General features: G+C 34.4%; 1 long non-coding RNA gene across 1 annotated transcript; it reads right to left on the reverse strand.

The window, feature by feature from the left end:
* Window positions 1-1,761: 1,761 nt before the first annotated feature.
* LOC138903644 (uncharacterized) lies at window positions 1,762-9,894 on the reverse strand. Its single transcript, XR_011412984.1, has 3 exons — window positions 9,777-9,894; window positions 1,988-2,086; window positions 1,762-1,897 (listed from the first exon to the last, which is right to left on the reverse strand). It is a non-coding gene; the product is annotated as an uncharacterized lncRNA (long non-coding RNA).
* Between the last annotated feature and the right edge of the window lie 9,385 nt (window positions 9,895-19,279).

A 19,279-nucleotide genomic window follows, 5' to 3' on the forward strand; every position in this document is an offset into this window, starting at 1 on the left:
TAAGAAAAGAGTTTGATATGAAGGATTTAGGTGAGGCGAAGAAAATTCTTGGCATGGAGATAAAAAGGGATAGACATTCAAAGAAACTCTATCTATCTCAGAAAGAATACTTGAAGAAAGTAATAGATCGATTTGGCATAAATGAGAACACGAAGTTGGTTAGCACTCTTCTTGCTCCTCACTTTAAGCTTATTGCTGCTATGTCGCCAAAGAATGAAGGAGAACAAGAGTATATGTCAAGAGTTGCCATATGCGAATGCCGTTGGTAGCTTGATGTATGCAATGGTTTGCACAAGACCTGATATTTCACATGCTATCGGAGTTGTAAGCAGGTATATGCATGATCCAGGAAAGGAGCATTGGCAAGCTGTGAAATAGATTCTACGGTATATTTGTAATACTGTAGATGTTGGATTGATTTTTGAGCAGGAAGATAGTCAATATCTGGTTGGATATTGTGATTCGGATTATGCGGGTGATTTGGACAAGCGTAGATCAACTACTGGTTATGTTTTCACTATTGCAAATGCACCAGTTAGTTGGAAGTCTACTTTGCAGTCAACGGTTGCTTTGTCTACTACTGAGGCAGAGTACATGGCAATTACGGAGGCTGTAAAGGAGGCAATTTGGCTTCAAGGGTTGCTTAGAGATCTTGGTATTGGTCAAGAAAATATCACACTATTTTGTGATAGTCAGAGTGCTATTCAATTAGCAAAGAATCAAGTTTATCATGCAAGGACGAAGCACATTGATATTTTGTACGAGATATTATAGAAGAAGGTGGAGTCATGGTGCAGAAAATTCGGACTGCAGACAACCCTGCCGATATGCTAACAAAAGTAGTGAATGCGATCAAGTTTCAACATTGTTTGAACTTGATCAACATTGTTGAACTTTGAGGATTGGAGTTGAAGACACAATCAAAATTTATCAGTAAGAGAAAATTACAAAAGTGGAATCTTGCCAAGGTGGAGATTTGTTGAATTTTGACAAGATTAATGTGAACTAGTGTGAACATTTAAAGCCTCCTTTTAGGAAGAAATTGGTAGATGCATTTTTCATGCATTTACATTGCATGTTCACACTTAATATGATGTCATGCATGACATTATTAAGGCCATTTCTCTTCTATAAATAGCAAGGGTTTTGTTCATTTGTAAACATCTCTCACTTGCCTTCTTATCTCCTAAGGCATTTGAATCTTCTTTCTCTCTTGTAGTATTTCACTTGTATTTTTGGAGTAAAATAAATTTGAGTTGATTGTGTCCAAGGACTAGGCAAAAATTAAATTTTGCCTAACCTCGTTAATTTCTGGTGTTCATTTTATTATTGTCTCATTTACTATTTATTAGCTACCTTTAGATATAGTAGTTGTGATTTAATCACTCTCTATATATTTGGCTTCCGCAACATGATGGAGAGTTCTTGGGGGTAGGGGAGAGGGCATCCCAAGCTTAGGGGGAGGGGTCAAGGGTGGGGGCAAAGGGAGGTGAGGCAGGGGATAGGGTTCGGGGATAGAGTTCGGGGAGGGGTGGGGGGAGGCAATCAACATAGAGTGCCACTTATCTAACTTGTTTTCCCTACTCGCATCAAGGAAATCATTTTCTTTATTTTTAAGAAATTGTTTTTCCTAGACAAAATATTTTTCAAAATATTTTGAACAACAAAACATGTCCATACCAAACACACCCATAATTGGTTTATATTTCAATTAAAAAAAATTATGACTTTGGTACAATAAGATGTAATCATCTTACGTATTATACGAGATTTAGCCCATGCAAGTCGTTCTCTGGACTTTTCGACTTCAAATATACTTGCAGAAGCTAAGAAATAAGAAACTAGGAGGTACTTTTTGCTTATTCCAAATTGTTGAAAGTTGCACTTCTCAAACCACCTATTCATGTTATGAACGCAAATTAATAAAGAAGATAAAAAGCTTGACGCTTTATTGTTTATAAACATTAAAAAAAAATCAAGTACATACTCTTGCATAATCAGCCATTCAAATCGATGTTGACTTTGGCATCTATTGTAATCCAACTTTGCAGCTTGTAAATAAACATTGTTGTTGATATCGGGCATTCTGCATGGGCAAAAGATTAACAAATTTCCAATTAGGCAACCATATACTTTGGGCTTTTTGAACTTAATTATGTGTAACCTAGGATTGCTCCTAAAACCTTAAATTCTAGCTAGGAATGTCAAATTTGGCCCAAGCCTAAATGACCCGCTCAAGGTTACTGGGCGGATTATTGACCCATCCATTTATTGAACTCAGTTCATCTTGACTTAACTCATCTCAACCCATTTTAAAGTTGGGTTGAATTTTAGTTCAAATTGATTCATGAGTAACTTTGTCAAAGTATCTTAGAAATAATTCTTTTTTGTTTGATATGTTATAATATGACTATATATAACAAAAGAAAAAAAAGTTTTATTTAGTAATTATACAATTCATAAGAAAACACTGCATATTAATTAAAGCTTGGTAAAAGTTGGGCGGGTTGGGCTATGACCCAGATTTTAGCCAATCTTGACCTAACTCATCTCAGCTCAATTAACTTTTCGACGGGTCAATGACCCGTCCATTTATTGACTCAGCTCATTTTGATCCACCCAAAATTGGCCCAACCCACCCATTTAACACCCGTAAATGCTAGCAGATCTTTGGATGTAAAATATAAATTTTGTGTAAGAATTTACTAAAATTGCTACAAATAGTAAATATGATCCTATAATCTGCAATATAAAATTAGTTCAATGCTCTTGTTGTGTGTAAATAGGTGACTGCCGTGTGTAGTAGTTATATAGAATATGGTCTCTAAGAGATAACAGCTGCATAAGTTGTATATACAGTATGCACAGTGACCTTGAGATAGAGATAAGATAGCCAAGAGTGAGTAGGGGTATCGGTTATCGGGTGGATAATTACGCTTAACGATTCAACTTATCAGTTATCGAATTATAAATGTAGTAATCCGTTTGCCATCCAATAAGAAAACGGACGGATTGGTATTAGATTAACGATTATCGGGTGATTTTCGAGCGTATCAAATAGAAATGTTTACCAAACGGCCAAATGCAAAGTTCAAACTGTTTAGATTTTGAACAATCAACATTAGCATTGTTATCCCACAAAACAATTAGAAAACCCCACTTACAGACAAACTTCAAACTCTAATTGTAAGTGAAGTAATGAAGCAAACGCCACTTAAGTAAAATTGGCCAGAGAGGAATTCAATTCATGTTCAGTCATAATTTATGAGAAGCTAGAGACGACTGCCATTAGCTATAGACAATTCTATCATTCTAAGTACAACTACTTATGCAATAATGTAGTAACAAATTTATATACCTAGGGGTAAAAGTATAAATATAAAAATTCTTAACGGGTTAACGGTTTACCCGATAAGAAAATTGAGTAAATCGCCTCCAAACTTTTAAGTCGTTAATTATAAAATCTCAATCCGCCCGATAATCCGATACTAATAAGTCAATATAAGCCATCGGTTCGATTCGATTAACGGTTTCGGTTCGTTTTTGAACAGTCGTAAGAGTGAGCTTGGAGGGACTCTTTACACAGAGTATTAATACACATTGTACCGTAGGAATTCAAGGAAACACTTTATATTTAAAAACAGAAAATCTTCATTTATTCTTAAATATCTTCATTTACCATAGAGCTTTGTCATAAATATATATTGGCACTGAAGGCATGATTAAATAAATATGAGTTTGTTATGTCTGTTCACTTGAATTTTTAGATGGTCATACAATTAAACATAGCATCATAACATGTAAAGATCCTAAATTCGAATCTCACTATTAAAAATCTGCTAAAAACCGACCAACTATTTCCGATCAACGTTGATCGGTAAAAAAAACGACCAAAAACTGTCCAGGTTGGACGGAAACTGGGGAAAAAAAAATTTACATTTTTTTTAAACTATATACCGACCACGTTGGTCGGTAAATTGGTCAATGAATTGACCCAGCTGGTCAGACAAGAAAATTTTGGATTACCGACCAACGTTGGTCGGTAATCTGGATCCAATTTTTTAAATTTTAATAATTATTTTATTATTTAAAATATTTTATAATATTTAAGAATTTATATTTAAAATTACCGACCAACGTTGGTCGGTTAATGTAGGGGAAGTATTTACCGACCAACTTTGGTCGGTAATTGTTATTTTCTGCAAAATAACCGACCAAAGTTGGTCGGTTATTACGTCAACATTGATCAAACTTTCGAATTACTTTTATATTTACTATCTAAATAATATAAATGTAATTCGTTAACACTTTTGTAATACAAATAATGAATACACTAACATATACTATATATAACATGCTATTTGTAAATTGATTCATCGACTTATAACTTACTTAGATGCATCGATGAATATTAAAAACAAAACGTTTGACCTATATCGACTAATAGTAAAAACAAAACGTCTCGACTTATATCTATTAATCTAGCTATGCCATGCATTATTAGTGATGAATGAATGAAAAATAAAAGAATTAATACTAAACATCTTTGACATATATATATATATATATATATATATATATATATATATATATATATATATATATATATATATATATGGATCACAAATTAAATAAACGAAAGAAACTATTAGTATTAAGTATACGAGTTAAATTAATAGGTCAAACATGGTCAAACTTTAACAAGCTATATATATACACACTAACATATACTATAACAAGCTATATATATAGTTAAAGTATTACAGTGAAGTGTGTTTGTGTGTGTGTGTATATATATATATATATATATATATATATAAGAACACGAAGCGCTAGGACCACAGGGTCGGGTTCTTTTAGGGATAGACTTGGGAAGATACTAATTAGTATATATACTTTATCATCAAATATATCTATTTGTAAATTGATTCATCGATTTATAACTTACTTAGATGTATCGATGAATATTAATCGATGATTCATCAAAACGTCTCGACCTATATATCGATTAATCTATGTCATGCATTATTAGTGATGAACGAATGAAAAAAGAAGTTATTAGCATCAATTACAATATAGTGTATGTGTGTGTGTGAGAAATTACTCACATACTTAATTATAACTTAGAAAATTTACTTAGATAGATGCTATTATAATTTATTAAAATTAAATAGTTAATATAATTATTTATAAAGATTATGCTTATAGTTTATAATTATTTATAATAATTGCATAGTTAAATAAAATAAATGCTTGTAGTTTATAATATTTTTTTGTAGTTTATAATATTTTAAGAAAAAAAACACAAAAAAAAAAAAAATTTAATTTTTTTTTTAAAAAACCGACCAAAGTTGGTCGGTTTTTGGTCAAACGGTCAACACTTAATGTACCGACCAAAATTACCGACCAACTTTGGTCGGTAATTCTGAAATCAGAGAATTGAAAAACGGGGGAAACCCCCATTTCTCTGAAATTTCCCCCTCTCTTCACTCAAAACCTTCCCCTCTCCTTCTCCCAGCCCTCGCCCTCGCCGTCCAACCCTCGCCCTCGCCCTCGCCGCGCCGTTGCCGTCGTCGTCGCCGCTGCCACTGCCACTGCCGCCCCTCTCCTTCTCCATCTCCTAAAAATTCTAGGTTTGAATTACAACCCATTTATTTATTATTTCTAGGTTTTGTTAATTAGTTATGAATTAGTTTCAATTGATTAGTGTTTCAATTATTTAAACATTATATTTTATTGAGGATTAGGGTTTAGGTCTTGTTTTAATTAGTTTTGTTAATTAGATTTATTAACTAATTAGTTTTATTAATTAGTCAATTAGTTATGAATTAGTTTAGTTTAGGGTATGGGTTCAAGGTGGTGATGGCAACCAAGTTGGAGATATTGATTATTATGGTGTGGTCAAAGAAATATTACAACTAGAATATATAGGTTGGCCATATAAGAAATTGATACTCTTTAGATGCAAGTGGTTTGACCCAAATCCAACAAGAGGTACAAGAGTACACAACCAATACAACATAATTGAGGTTAATCATACGAGGGAGTATGATCGCTATGATCCTTTCATAATTGCACATAACGTTAGGCAAGTGTATTATGCTCCTTATCCATTGCGGCGGAATAAGTCCGATTGGTGGGTTGTAATAAAAACTAAGCCTGTAGGTAGGGTGGAAGTCGAGAATGTGTTAGATGTTGCATATCAAAACGATATCTCCAATGTTCACCAAATAGTGGACGATCAGTTAGAAAATGATTTGGAACATCCTGAACGCATATTGGAAGAAGTTGATATAAATGAAGTAACAATTATAGAAAATGAGGACGAAGAATCAACTGATGAAGCTCAAACAAGTGAGGACGAAGAATTCTCGGACGAGGAACAATACGTCGATGAGGATTAAAAAGTTGGTTTTTTAAAGCACTCTCGTTTTATAGCTAGTTTCTTATATGTTTCAATCTAAATGTGTATTATATTATGCAGATGGCAGGCAAGGGTCAAGGTAACAATGACCCTACTAGTTCTCGGGGTCGAGAAAAGGGTAGGAAGGGAAAGAGGAGGGTAGAAAATAATACTCCCTCTTGTCCACCCTTTTCAGAGATGCCTATGTCTTATCCTCCACCACACGGCTATACTGAGCTGCCACAGCATCACGAGCCGTACACCTTCATTCAGACACCCAGTCTTCCATCACAGGGCCACAGGACTATACGTCCGACATACAGTCCAGCTGCCTCACAGCCATCTGCATCACATCCACATGGATCACATCCCTACATATCACAGCCACATGGATCGCATCCACCCATGTCACAGCCACTCGGGTCACAGCCACTCGGGTCACAGCCATCGGTATCACATCCACTTGGGTCGCATCCAGCTATGTCGCAGTCACAGGGATCACAACCATCTTCATCATCGACTCCATCTATTGCAGGCCTTCGCCTGCGAGGCATTAGCTCTGACCCACTTACACCGTCTTCACATGCCTCTCATACACATGCTTCGGATGGTGATGATGAGGTAGTGCATTATGATCGATATGGCAGGATCATCATAGTCCCTGAGGGTGATGGGTAAGTGTTATTCATTATTTTTGCGTTTATTGATTTGTAACATTTTTACTAAGATATTAATGTATTTTTATTGTTAAATTGCAGGTTCAGGCCGGGTAATAAGACTACGAGGATAATCACCAATGCCATCAGAAAGCTTTATGATAGCCCTTATGCGACTTGGACTGATTGCCCATTCTCACTGAAGGAGCAAATTTTCAATCAATTTAAGGTATAAATATTATTTTAAACAGTTTAACAATTTATATTTATGATATTTTCATCTAATATTTAACTTTTGAAATACAGAGCTAGTGTGTATGGGAAGACCGCTATAGCGCGGAAGTGGCTACAAATTTTCATCATAAAGCTCGCAAGAGATTGGCGGATGCTTTCTCGGATGCTAGAAAGAAGAACAAGAGGCCTGGCTGGTTACTTGAGAATTTGTGGAATGATTTGCAAAGGCAATGGCTTACCGCAGAGTTCTTAGAGAGGAGCGAAAAAGGAAAGAAAGCTCGCGCATCCGAGAAGGGAGGCTCCTTGCACACTGGAGGTGCGATCAGCCTAGGGACAATAAAAAGAAGATTGGTACGTAATTGCTTAAATTATTTTACTTTTCTAAGTATATCTATTCTGTTTATTAACTAAATTAATTTATTTTCAGGAAAAGAAGTATGGGCGTCCAATGAGTCATGATGAGCTATTCAAGGAAGACACATATTGTGAAGAAGAAGAAAGAGGGGGATCAAGATAGGTGGGTCGAGGACCGGGCCTCGACTGCATATGTAAGCTTTCAATTTTCTTTAAGTATTATAATTTACTTTTATAAAAATTTTGAAATACTGATTTAATTTAAAATAATATAGGGTCGCTACCAAAGTAACGTGGAGGAATTCATCCGTAGTCATCCAGCTGGTGAATCGGGTGAGCCAACCCAACCTTTGGACGAGGATGCTGAAAGAATATGGTTGGAGTCTGTTGGCGGTCCAAAATGGGGAAAGGTATACGGGCTTCCTACTAAAAACTTTCATCGCTATAAGTGTGTAATGCGAGGAATAGGGACTTCCTCGCAAGGCAAGCAACTTAATAGGGAGAGCCTCTCCGCTATGCGGGAGACAGTGACAAAGCTCACATCAGAGCTAGAAGCGGCCAAGGAAAGAGAAAGGCTTAGAGATGCTCAATTCCTTGGCATGCAAGCTCAGATCAGAACTCTCCTATCTAGTGGAGCTTTTCCGTTGCCCCGATCTCGTGAGTCATCTCCAGAGGGTCGACCTCCACGTGATCGTTCCTCCCGTCCTGCTCGTGATCGTTCCTCCCGTCCTCCCCGTGATCGTGCTTCCCGTCCTCCACAAGACTGTTCTCTATATCGTCTTGTAAATGAAAGTTCATCAGACGGTGATGATGATGTTGTAGAAAATACCCCTTGACTTTTATATACTTTGAACTAGACAAATAGAATCAGTTTTGAACTAGTTGTAATTAGTTTTAACTTGGTTTTGAATTTTTATGTTCAATTGAACTTTAATTTGTTAGTTTTAAAGTATTTATTGAATGTTTTGGTTGTTATTGTTGTGTTGTTGTTGTTGTGTTGTTGTTGTTGTTGTTGTTGTTGTTGTTGTTGTGTTGTTGTTGTTGTTGTTGTTGTTGTTGTTGTGTTGTTATTGTTGTTGTTGTTGTTGTGTTGTTGTTGTTGTGTTGCTGTATTGGTATGCTGGCAGGTGGTGTAGCTGCCAAAACAGGCATTTTATGCCAAAATTAAACCCAGAAAAACCGACCAAAGTTGGTCGGTTTTTAATAAAAAATATAAATTATTCCAAAATACCGACCAAAGTTGGTCGGTTAATGAACATTGAATTCCCAGAATTCAACATTTATCGACCAACTTTGGTCGGTATTTTGCTTGCACTGTTGAGATTACCGACCATAGTTGGTCGGTAATGTTTAATTTTAATTATTTTTAAAAAATATATATTTTCAATTACCGACCAAAGTTGGTCGGTTTTTTTTAATTTTAATAATTAATAAAAAAACATAATTTAGTTAAACCGACCAACTTTGGTCGGTAAAATTAAATTAATAAAATATATTTCCGATCAAAGTTGGTCGGTAAGTAATTAATCTTGTCAGATGGTCGTTTTAATCTACCGACCAAAGTTGGTCGGTAATTTCCGACCAACTTTGGTCAGTAAGCCATTCCGACCATCAAAACACCGTCCACACTGTAATGGTCACATTTTGATCGGTAATTTGCCATAACCGACCAACGTTGGTCGATTTTTTTGGTCGATTTTTAGCGAATTTCTAGTAGTGTCTCATCGTCACCCGTTATTGAAGAAAACTTTCTATGTACTTGGCCATAAAAAATAATCATGTCCGCTAGTGAGGTGACCATGAGTGTTGAATTAAGGCAAATTAAGTAAATAAAATTGTGATCTCTAGCAAACTAAAATATTAGATGAGATAATCACCCTCTAATTTAAGTCTTCCTAAGGCAGTTATGATAATATTTATTTGTTTGAAGTACCAAGAGACAAGAGTTGGTTAGACTATAATTCTATAGTTTTACCAAGTTAAATGCTCTCTTAATTTTAACTTTTGTGTAACTACTTATGTACGCTAAACCTAAATGAAAACTAACATAGAACTGTTTATTGACAAGAAAATAAAAATGTTATTAACACCAGAGAAAATAAAATTCCAGAACATATTTAAAGAGCTACCTGAATAACGTCTTGCCAATCCAAATATCATCTGCTCCACCATACTGTTCTATGTAAAGCCTAGCTTCCACCGGAGGTAAGCTGGCATCCCATGGGAATTCTAGTGCATACCTTATCTATAAATAAATGTTTTACAACATATTTAGCAAATTATGCAAAGTAAAACATAAAGAGTATTATATGTTACAGCTGTGGAACCCATTTAAATAAAAGAAAAAAGAAACAAAAAGGTGACAACAAGTTGCAAATGCAATAAGTTGTAATAACAGCAATAAAAAAAAAAAAAACAAATAGCAAAACTAATTTGCAAATTGGTTTTGGACGGTGCAACAAGTTCAGGAATCTGCAATGCAAATTGTAAATCCAATCCTTTGATTGGTTGGAGGAACGATTCCTCACTGCTATAAAAGGAGGCTTCAGCTCTTCCGATCAAACACACAGAATCGAGACAAGCAACAGAGAGTTAGAGTTTGTAATTCACGTATTGTAGTCCGTGAGATAAATAGTGACTGTGAATAATATCGTAGTGAGGTATTTAAAATAAAGAGTGTTATTTCTTTCGAAGTTGTAGTACTCTTGATACTACCAAGTTGTAATATTTTAGTGGTATTATATTGCGCCGCTCGGGTATTGTATTTTACCCGTTAAAAGATTTGGTATTGTTTTTACTCTCTTGTGTTATTGTTATTTATCGTGGATATTATTCCTAGGCGGGATATTATTTTTCCCCAACAACAACATCTATAGTTTTTCAAAATGAGTATTCTCTCCGTTCATTTATAGTTGTCCACTTTTGACATTGCACTGCCCTAATAAAAAAATATAAATGAAGTATATATTTTATAATTTTACTCATAATAGTGAGAGCATTTTAAAAACTCTTGGAAAACGATTTGGAGAATAAGTAGTTAATGATAAGGGTAAAATAGGAAAAAAGATTCTTTTTCTCTAGATTTAATATAGTGGACAAGTAAAAATAAAAATATATTTTTAGTATAGTGAACAAGTAAAAGTGAATGGAGAGAATGATTTATTTATCATGGATATATCTTATATATACTATGTAAAGAATTTTACTATTAATGTGTTTTAAGCTATTGTAACATGTAATTATTTTTCCATATTTTCCAAGTTGCTAATTGCATTTTCTATGGACGATTACATGTATATAACTTATAAATTTTCTTTTACACGGCAGTGTGTAAATACTAAAATCTTTGGTCATTCTTTACCTCCCCGAGGATGTCCTTAGCTATGACCCATTTGTCTAAGCATTGTTTGTTTGCAAGACATTGCTGTAAGAGGTTAAAAGTAAAATTCTTTGCTTCTTCAAGAATCCTTTCTCCTGGGAATAAAACTTGGGAACATCTATAGAGATTAAACATATGTGTTGGTGACCCGTCCACTTCACCTCTTTGGCAAAAGAATTGATCACCATCTTTGAAATTGTTTAGCGCATCTGTGACAGATAATAAAAAATTAGATCATTTATTGTATGTGGCGAAATTCGAATTTCGTGAGTCAAACGAGTTTTTCTTTGACCATGATTTTTTCATATGCTTTTTAGATATTTTGAATTGTTAATTATTATAACTTATAGTATTTTTTACATAGTTTTCAAATATATAAATTTTGTTTCAAAAAACTAAATTATTCTATGTCCTAATTCACGGTTAAAATCTAAATTCGAGCTCCCCCAAATAAATTGGGACATGGAGTAAGTAAATTTTGCGAAATCAGTGAGGAACTCATTTTCCATTGACTTGCCTGGACTAACATCATACCCATGTAACCTTAGCAACCTAATAGCCATACATGTATCATCAACGTCACAAACGTTTGAATTTCTTCCACTGAAAATTCCATTCTCCTCGCCCCAATATCTGTAGTTCAACAATAAATTAGACTAGTCACATAAATTGCTCAAAATTGCTCTTTGTTTACCTGAACACATGATTCAAAAGTTCCTTGAACTCTTCCGCAAAATAATAAGAGATTCCAAGGCGTTGTAATCGATCAATTGCCCAAAGTCGTGTTACCAAGTCGAGTGGGTATTGTCGCGCTAAACATATTGCATGTATCATCATTTGAAACTTGTGATTTTAATCATGTTATAATATTTATGTTGCTACAAAACTTGTCATTAAGTGTGAATGAAACGGAAGTAAGGAGTACAATATTTTGGAATTGTTCATGGTATGTAACTAGAGGTAGCAATTTGAGCCCAAACCCATTTGACCCACCCAAGGTTGGGCTGGTCATTGACCCACCAATTTGTTAAACTCAACCCATCTTAACCCAGCATATCTCAGTCCATCTAGAATTGGGCTGATTTTTAGTCCAAATTGATCAACGAGTAACTTTGTTAAAATATCTTTAAAATAATTCTTTTAAATTTGATATGTTATATATGGCCATAAAAGGAAAAAAAGTTTTATTTGAAAATTAAACAATTCATAAGAAAATAACACATATTAGTTAAAGCTTGATAAGAGTTGGGTGGGTTGGGCTATGACTCAAATTTTAGCCCATTTTGACTCATCACGTCTCAGTTCAAGTAACTTTTGAATTACCCGTCCATTTATTGACTAATCCCATTTGACCAGTTCAAAATAAGCCCGACCCGCCCATTTGGCACCCGTATATATAACATCATTGGACAAAGGAAGATTCTAGGTACCTCCTCCATTACACTTTTCAACAACGTTCGGAAGATATGCCAAACACTTTTCATCATTAGTTTCCATGAATGCAAAGGCAGGGGATGTTAATAATGATGAAAAGTGTTTGGCATATCTTCCGAACGTTGGATGTTAAGAATGAACCATCAGGCATTTGAAGCTTCAAAAGCCTTTGCCAGTCCAAGTTGTCCCTTAATCCTTCTAATGAATACAATACTGTTGTCGGAATCGTATGGATAACATCTTTAGGAATTCTGCAAAATAGAAATATATGAATAAATCACAGGAGGAAAGAACCGTTGACGTTAGAGACGACCCTGCTTAAGAAACTTGTAAAATTTTATAAGTACTCAAGACATTTATAACATAATAGATCATTTGATTTGGTGTAAATACTGAGTGCAAATTAGTATTTAAGAAGTTATTTTAGATATTCAATCGGCCTTTACCATTTTTATACAGTTGCCGGCAAATTAATGCTTATCATGAAAATTTCCTTATAAAAACCTAAGCGATCTGATAGTATTTATAAATATGTTGGACAAATTGTATACATATAACTTAAACTCGAAGATAATAACATAAAAATCATGTTTAATACTGAGTAATATATAGCAACACATTCCACACCTTTGTTTCTCTTAGGAAGGCATGTGTTCCATAGTGTTAATGAGACAACACATGCTAGTGTGTTCAAGAGTCGATCATATATGCAGAATACAATCTCCTCTCCCCATGAACCATCAGAAAGTTGATTGTCTATAATCCATTCAAGACAAGATGGAAACATAGGTCTTTGATTATTTCCATTATTAGTAATATTTTGAATAAAGGAAACCCAAGCTGTTTCATAGGCTAAGACACTTGAGCTTCCATCCTCCATCGAATTCAACATATGTTTAATCTCTTCTGTCAAACTTTTAATCTGTATTGTTCTGCTTACCTATTGAGACAAACAATTCAGCTATGATTTCATTTAACAAAAAAGAAATGTACTAGCTTGTTTTAATTTATGTGGTATAGTTTGAGTAGGTATGAAATATAAGAAAAAAATAACACTTTTCAAATATGTGATTAAGGGTAAATGAGAAGTTTAAAGTTATTTTCAAATATAAAATGGTATCATTCTTTTTATTCAAATATATTTTTTTAAAATAATATTTTCACTCACCAATCAAAACACCAGAAAACATTTTCTGTAAATAATAATATTTTTCAAAAATATATTTTTCATGTAAAATAACAATTTTATCACAAATTTGCGAGAAGTCAAGCTAAGGGAAATAATTTTCTTATCACCTGAATATCCTTTTCTCCGGAGTTGTTTGAGTGATCAGATTCTAAGTACTCATTCACGTTACCTGCAAAAAGTGTAGCTCATTTATCAAAACTTGCTTTGTGGTTGTAAACAATTCCTTAGGCAATATAATTGTTTAATGTATCATCTATCTAGCACAGTCGAAATGATCATACCAAGATAACATGCCTCACTAGGTGCACAATTGAGACGAACTGGTTTATATAGAAGTGAGCCATCAGTTTGGAACAACCAATTTCCTGTGAATATATTAAATAAAAATGAAACGGCACAGTAATTAGTTATACTACTATTCGGTCCTAATTCTTATGATTTTATATGTGCTACTGAGAGTGCAAGTGAGGCGAATAGATAACTTGTTTTTGGTCCATTCCAAAAAGAATGACCCCCTATTAATTCTAAATGAGAAACTTTTATAGCCACACAAATATTCTGACATGTTTAACACCACAAGTTTTAAAAGATTGTTGCCTTTGTTTAGGATCACAAGTTTTAAAAGTCTTCATTTTTTTTTCTTAAAGACGATGCCCAATTAAATAGGTTCAAATAAATTGGAACGGATGAAGTAATAATTTTCCTTTAAGCTCTACGAATTATGTAAACATTTCTTTGCACTGTTAGTAGATATAAGTTAAATCCCGTATGAAAAAAGTAACTTACCGGGTCCATGTTTTTTAAACTCAGCTTGCTGTGGAGACAATGATGTATGGCTCTTGAGTTGATGAAGATGGCAGAAAAGTCTGTGACTGGACGTAATTATAACTTGCATTTTCTAATTTAATTTTTAATCTTTTATTCTTCTTATGAGAATTGGGGGAAGGGCGATAAAGATAATGAACATTTGAAAGAGGAAAGGCACTACTGACTTGTGAGGCAATATTGGAAATGGTTTGAGTTGTTGCAATGGCGCAGGCTTATTTATATATTGCCTCTTGATGAAGGGCAAATATTAAATTCTCTTCGACTCTTCGGCCTAATTCTGTGTTGATTGTTCTCGAATCTTTGCATGAAATAAATTGTCAAACGCCCACTAAAACTTTTGTTAGGTTTTGTGAAAGTAGTAACCTTTAGAACGGCCGATTCTTGTATTTTTACCGGAAACGAGTTGCGCTCTTGTTTCAGCAGCAATTGCATTATATTTTCTTGTTGACTTCACTTAACTTGCACACGTAAGGCAACGTTTTGTTAATGATCCAGTTATTAATACAACTGTTACATAACAGTTAATATTATTTTTATAAGTAATATAAGTATTTGAAAAAGAATCAAGTCTTTTTATCTGATATAGTATATTACAATAATCTTCTAATAACCTAGTGATACAATTTTTTTGCCACCAAAAAGAAAACTAAAAATATTTTTCACGTTTCGATTCAAATCCATTTGAAATTTTCTTTTTCCTTTTATAAAGAATATTATGTTCAAATTTGTAAAGACAAATTAAATCATAAATGTCCACTATTATCGACAAGAGGGGTCCTCAAAAGTTTTGGGCCTAAGGGTGGCTAGGGTCCGAAGGGGTTCGTGAAGGTTTTGGAGCGCTACCTGGCCATCTGGAAGGTTTAAAGACTAAAATGACAACCTAACCCCTCGATTCTAATAATAACGCTTTGGTTCAAATTTCGAAGCTTCAAACATGTTTATATGATGTGTTAGAACTTGTAAAAATATTCGGATTAAGAGGGGCTCGGGAGCACTTTGATATTATTGCATGAAAGTTGGAAGTTTAAGGATTCTTAAGTTGATTTGATTTATAACATTTTGCTTCGTGTTTCAAGATTTTACATAAGTTCATATAGCGTATTTGAAATAGTCTGAATCGTTGGATGGGTTCCGTGGGGTTCGAGATGTTTTGGAGGGGGAGGGAGGGTTGGAATGAAAAGTTTAGCAGCATATACCAGACAGTATAGGCCACAACGTACTTACCATCGCACCCAAGCCAGGTGTGATGCCAGGCATGACGTACTAGCCATCACGCCTAGTCTAGGTGCGTTGCAAGGTGAGGCGCGCCCGTCCCCGACGGGTGTGCAATTTTTTTTCTTTGTATAAATAGTCCCAGTTTGTGATTTTGGTTCATTCTCACACATTTTGGAGACTTTGGAAGCTCGGATTGAAGGGTTTTCAGCTAGATCTACATCTATAACATTGAGGTAAGTGATTCTAACTTGAATCAACAAAATATATCATAAATCTATCATCTAGTATACCTTAGAAATAATGATTAAAGGTGAAATCAAGAGATATTTTTGGAGAAAATCTAGAATCGATAAAAAAGATGATTTGAGTGCCTAAATGATCTTAGATTGAAAATCTGAGCACAGATTTAGACTCGTAAGGTGTACAGACGTCTCTGTACCGATCCTTCAGACTCTACTAGGCTTGCTCGTGACTCGTGAGACCTATGCAACCAAGTGCTCTGATACCAACTGTCATGACCCGAAATTTCCACCAACGGGACCGTGATGGCGCCTAACATTTCACTTGCTAGGCAAGCCAACGTTAGAGAATCATCAAACCAATTCCTTATTTTCATTCAGTAAATAACATTAATTAACTAAGATTAAATATAATAAGTGCGAAATATTATGAAACTGTATTAATCACTACCACCCGGATCTAGAGTGACAATTCACGAGCATTCTAGAATTTACTACAAGTAATAGTCTGAAAGAAACACAATTGTCTGAATGAAAGAAAACAGTAGGAGATAAAAGATAGACGGGGACTTCAAGGTCTGTGAATGCTGACAGATCTACCTTGAGTTTCCGGACAGCGGATCAATAGCAAAATTCTCGATCAACCTAAGCTGGTATCAAAATCTGTACAGAAACTGCAGAGTGCAGTATTAATACAACCGACCCCATGTACTGGTAAGTGTCGAGCCTAACCTCGACGAAGTAGTGACGAGGCTAAGGCAAGGCACCTACAAATTAACCTGTATAATTTAACAGTGTATATACGAATAACAGAAATGAAGAACTAAACAGGAAAAGTCGGGAGGGAAACATACTGAGGGGAATACAAGATAAAGAACTACAATAGAATGATCACCGGAGCAGTCAATATACCATGAATCAACAAGAATAGTGAATACAGTAAGGAAAATGCACGGCATCACCCTTCGTGCTTTTACTCTCAATCTCACCATAAAATTAATAGAAACGGCACGGCATCACCCTTCGTGCATTAACTCTTATATCATGGCACGACATCACCCTTCGTGCTTTTACACTCATAATATGGCACGACATCACCCTTTGTGCTTTTACACTCACAATATGGCATGGCATCACCCTTCGTGCATTAACACTCACAATATGGCACGGTATCACCCTTTGTGCATTAACACTCACAATATGGTACGACATCACCCTTCGTGCATTAACACTCTCACTTATCATTATGCAATGCATAAATGAAAACAAGAAGATAGAATAACAAGTACAAACCTTAATTCAACATTTGGTTCCATAATATCAATCTCAACTTTGAAATAAAAACTCAATTATCACCAGAAAATCCGTAAATATGATAAGGACGACAAATTAAACAACACTAGTATAACACGTAGCAATTTGGCATAGGAAAGGGACAATATAAGAAAAATAGAGAAAACATGAAAAACAGGCAAATTGGTGGCGCATAAGTACTCGTCACCTCACATATACGCCGCTCACATGGATTTCACTTAGCACAATACTTACCTCGCTCCGAAGGCCACTTAATTCTCAATCACAGCTTTTCCTTTTGAATTCACCTCCAAACCACTAGTATCTATTCAAAAATGACTCAATAATATCAAATATTGCTAAAGGAATCAATTATATTGCATAGATTAAGTTTTCCAAATTTTCTCCAAAAAGTCGAAAAAACGACCCCGGGCCCGCTTGGTCAAAATCTGAGGTTCGGACCAAAATCCTTTTACCCATTCACCCCCGAGCCCGAATATGTAATTAGTTTTGGAATCCGACCTCAAGTTGAGGTCTAAATCCGCAAATTCCCGAAATCCCTAGTTTCTAACCTAACCCCTAATTCTATCATGAAAACTCTAGATTTTAGGTTGAAAATTCAAGAAATATAATGGGCAATTGAAAGAAAATGGTTTAGAATCACTTACCAATAATTTGGGGAAGAAATGACTCTTGAAAAATCGTCTCTCACCGTTTGGTATATAAAAAATTTGAAGAAGGTAGTATGTGAATTGGACTAGTTTGAAGTTTGTAGTTGAAATTGAGTTGAAAATTTTCTTTGCAACATATGTATCTCACACACAGTTGTACATGGATATATATGGGATACATATGAAATATATAAGAGACATACAGAAGATACACAATTATACCTGCAGAAATTTTATCTTCTTCCTTCGAACCGTAACTCAAAATTCAACTCAAATTTTCACAAAATCACCAAAAATTGAGATTCAAATTCTTTAAGATACATACAGTTTACTCCAACAATACCCACTTGAAATGAGTTTTGTAAAAGAAATTATTACCATGAAACACGACCTTTCATCCTCTTAATTAGATCATGCAATCATTTGTAATTGTTCGTTGGCGTTCCTGACCTATTTTCCAATTGAGTTAAGGTTATCGTCAAGCTACATTTTTAACTATCATAAATTATATACGAGTACAGGCCTGACCCTTTAAAGTAAGAAGCTTTGTTTTGCTATAATCACAAAAATGACTATTGCTGTTGGTGACAATTTGGGTGTTGCAAAGTCAATTACTTCCATTATTTGCGGGAACATTATTGAGCTAATATTCTGGTTTAAATGCTGTTGTATTAATGTTAATTGACTTCAATTAGTGTTCTATATTTGTATCTATAGACAGATCTATTTATAGAAATTGTGACAATTAAATTGTTTAGATTAGTGTAGCTGGTTCACTGTAAATGTGAGTCATAATGAAAAGTAAGGACCAGAAGCCACGAAATAAAGAGAAAGAAGCTTTAGCCACTTGTAATAAAAAGAGGATTTACGGCTAATAATAACAACATTTTATGAGTTAGGTTAATGTTGATAGTGTTTTGCTTTGAGCTGTCAAACTAGATAGGTTTTTCATGCAATAATATGCTATGTCTGCGTTAGACCATTCAAATTAATGCGAACCTCTCTTACAATATTTATTTCGTCAAAAAGGATATGAGAAGCACATTAACTACTCTATTAAAGTAGAGTTAACCATTCCTCTCTCTCTTTTTTTTTTAAAAAAAAAACCATTCCTATCTTGTATATGAGTTCTTTAAATTTTTTCTTATCATTTGTCAACAGAGAATGCCAGTAAGTGGCAGCTGTTGCAAGCATGCCAATTGTTCTTGAATCAATCTTCTTAGATATAATTAAAAATTTCAAAAGTAGTACTAGTATTTACACTAATTTGTTATCATCGTTACTTATAGACGATGTTTTAAAATATTTTTTTGGATTTGCTCGAGGCTCGCCCAACGTTCAATGTTCAGGACTCGCCCAGTTATTCCTAAACAGATCATGGTCA

Source organism: Nicotiana tomentosiformis, chromosome 12, assembly GCF_000390325.3.
Source record: "Nicotiana tomentosiformis chromosome 12, ASM39032v3, whole genome shotgun sequence".
In the NCBI taxonomy this organism is placed as follows: domain Eukaryota; kingdom Viridiplantae; phylum Streptophyta; class Magnoliopsida; order Solanales; family Solanaceae; genus Nicotiana; species Nicotiana tomentosiformis.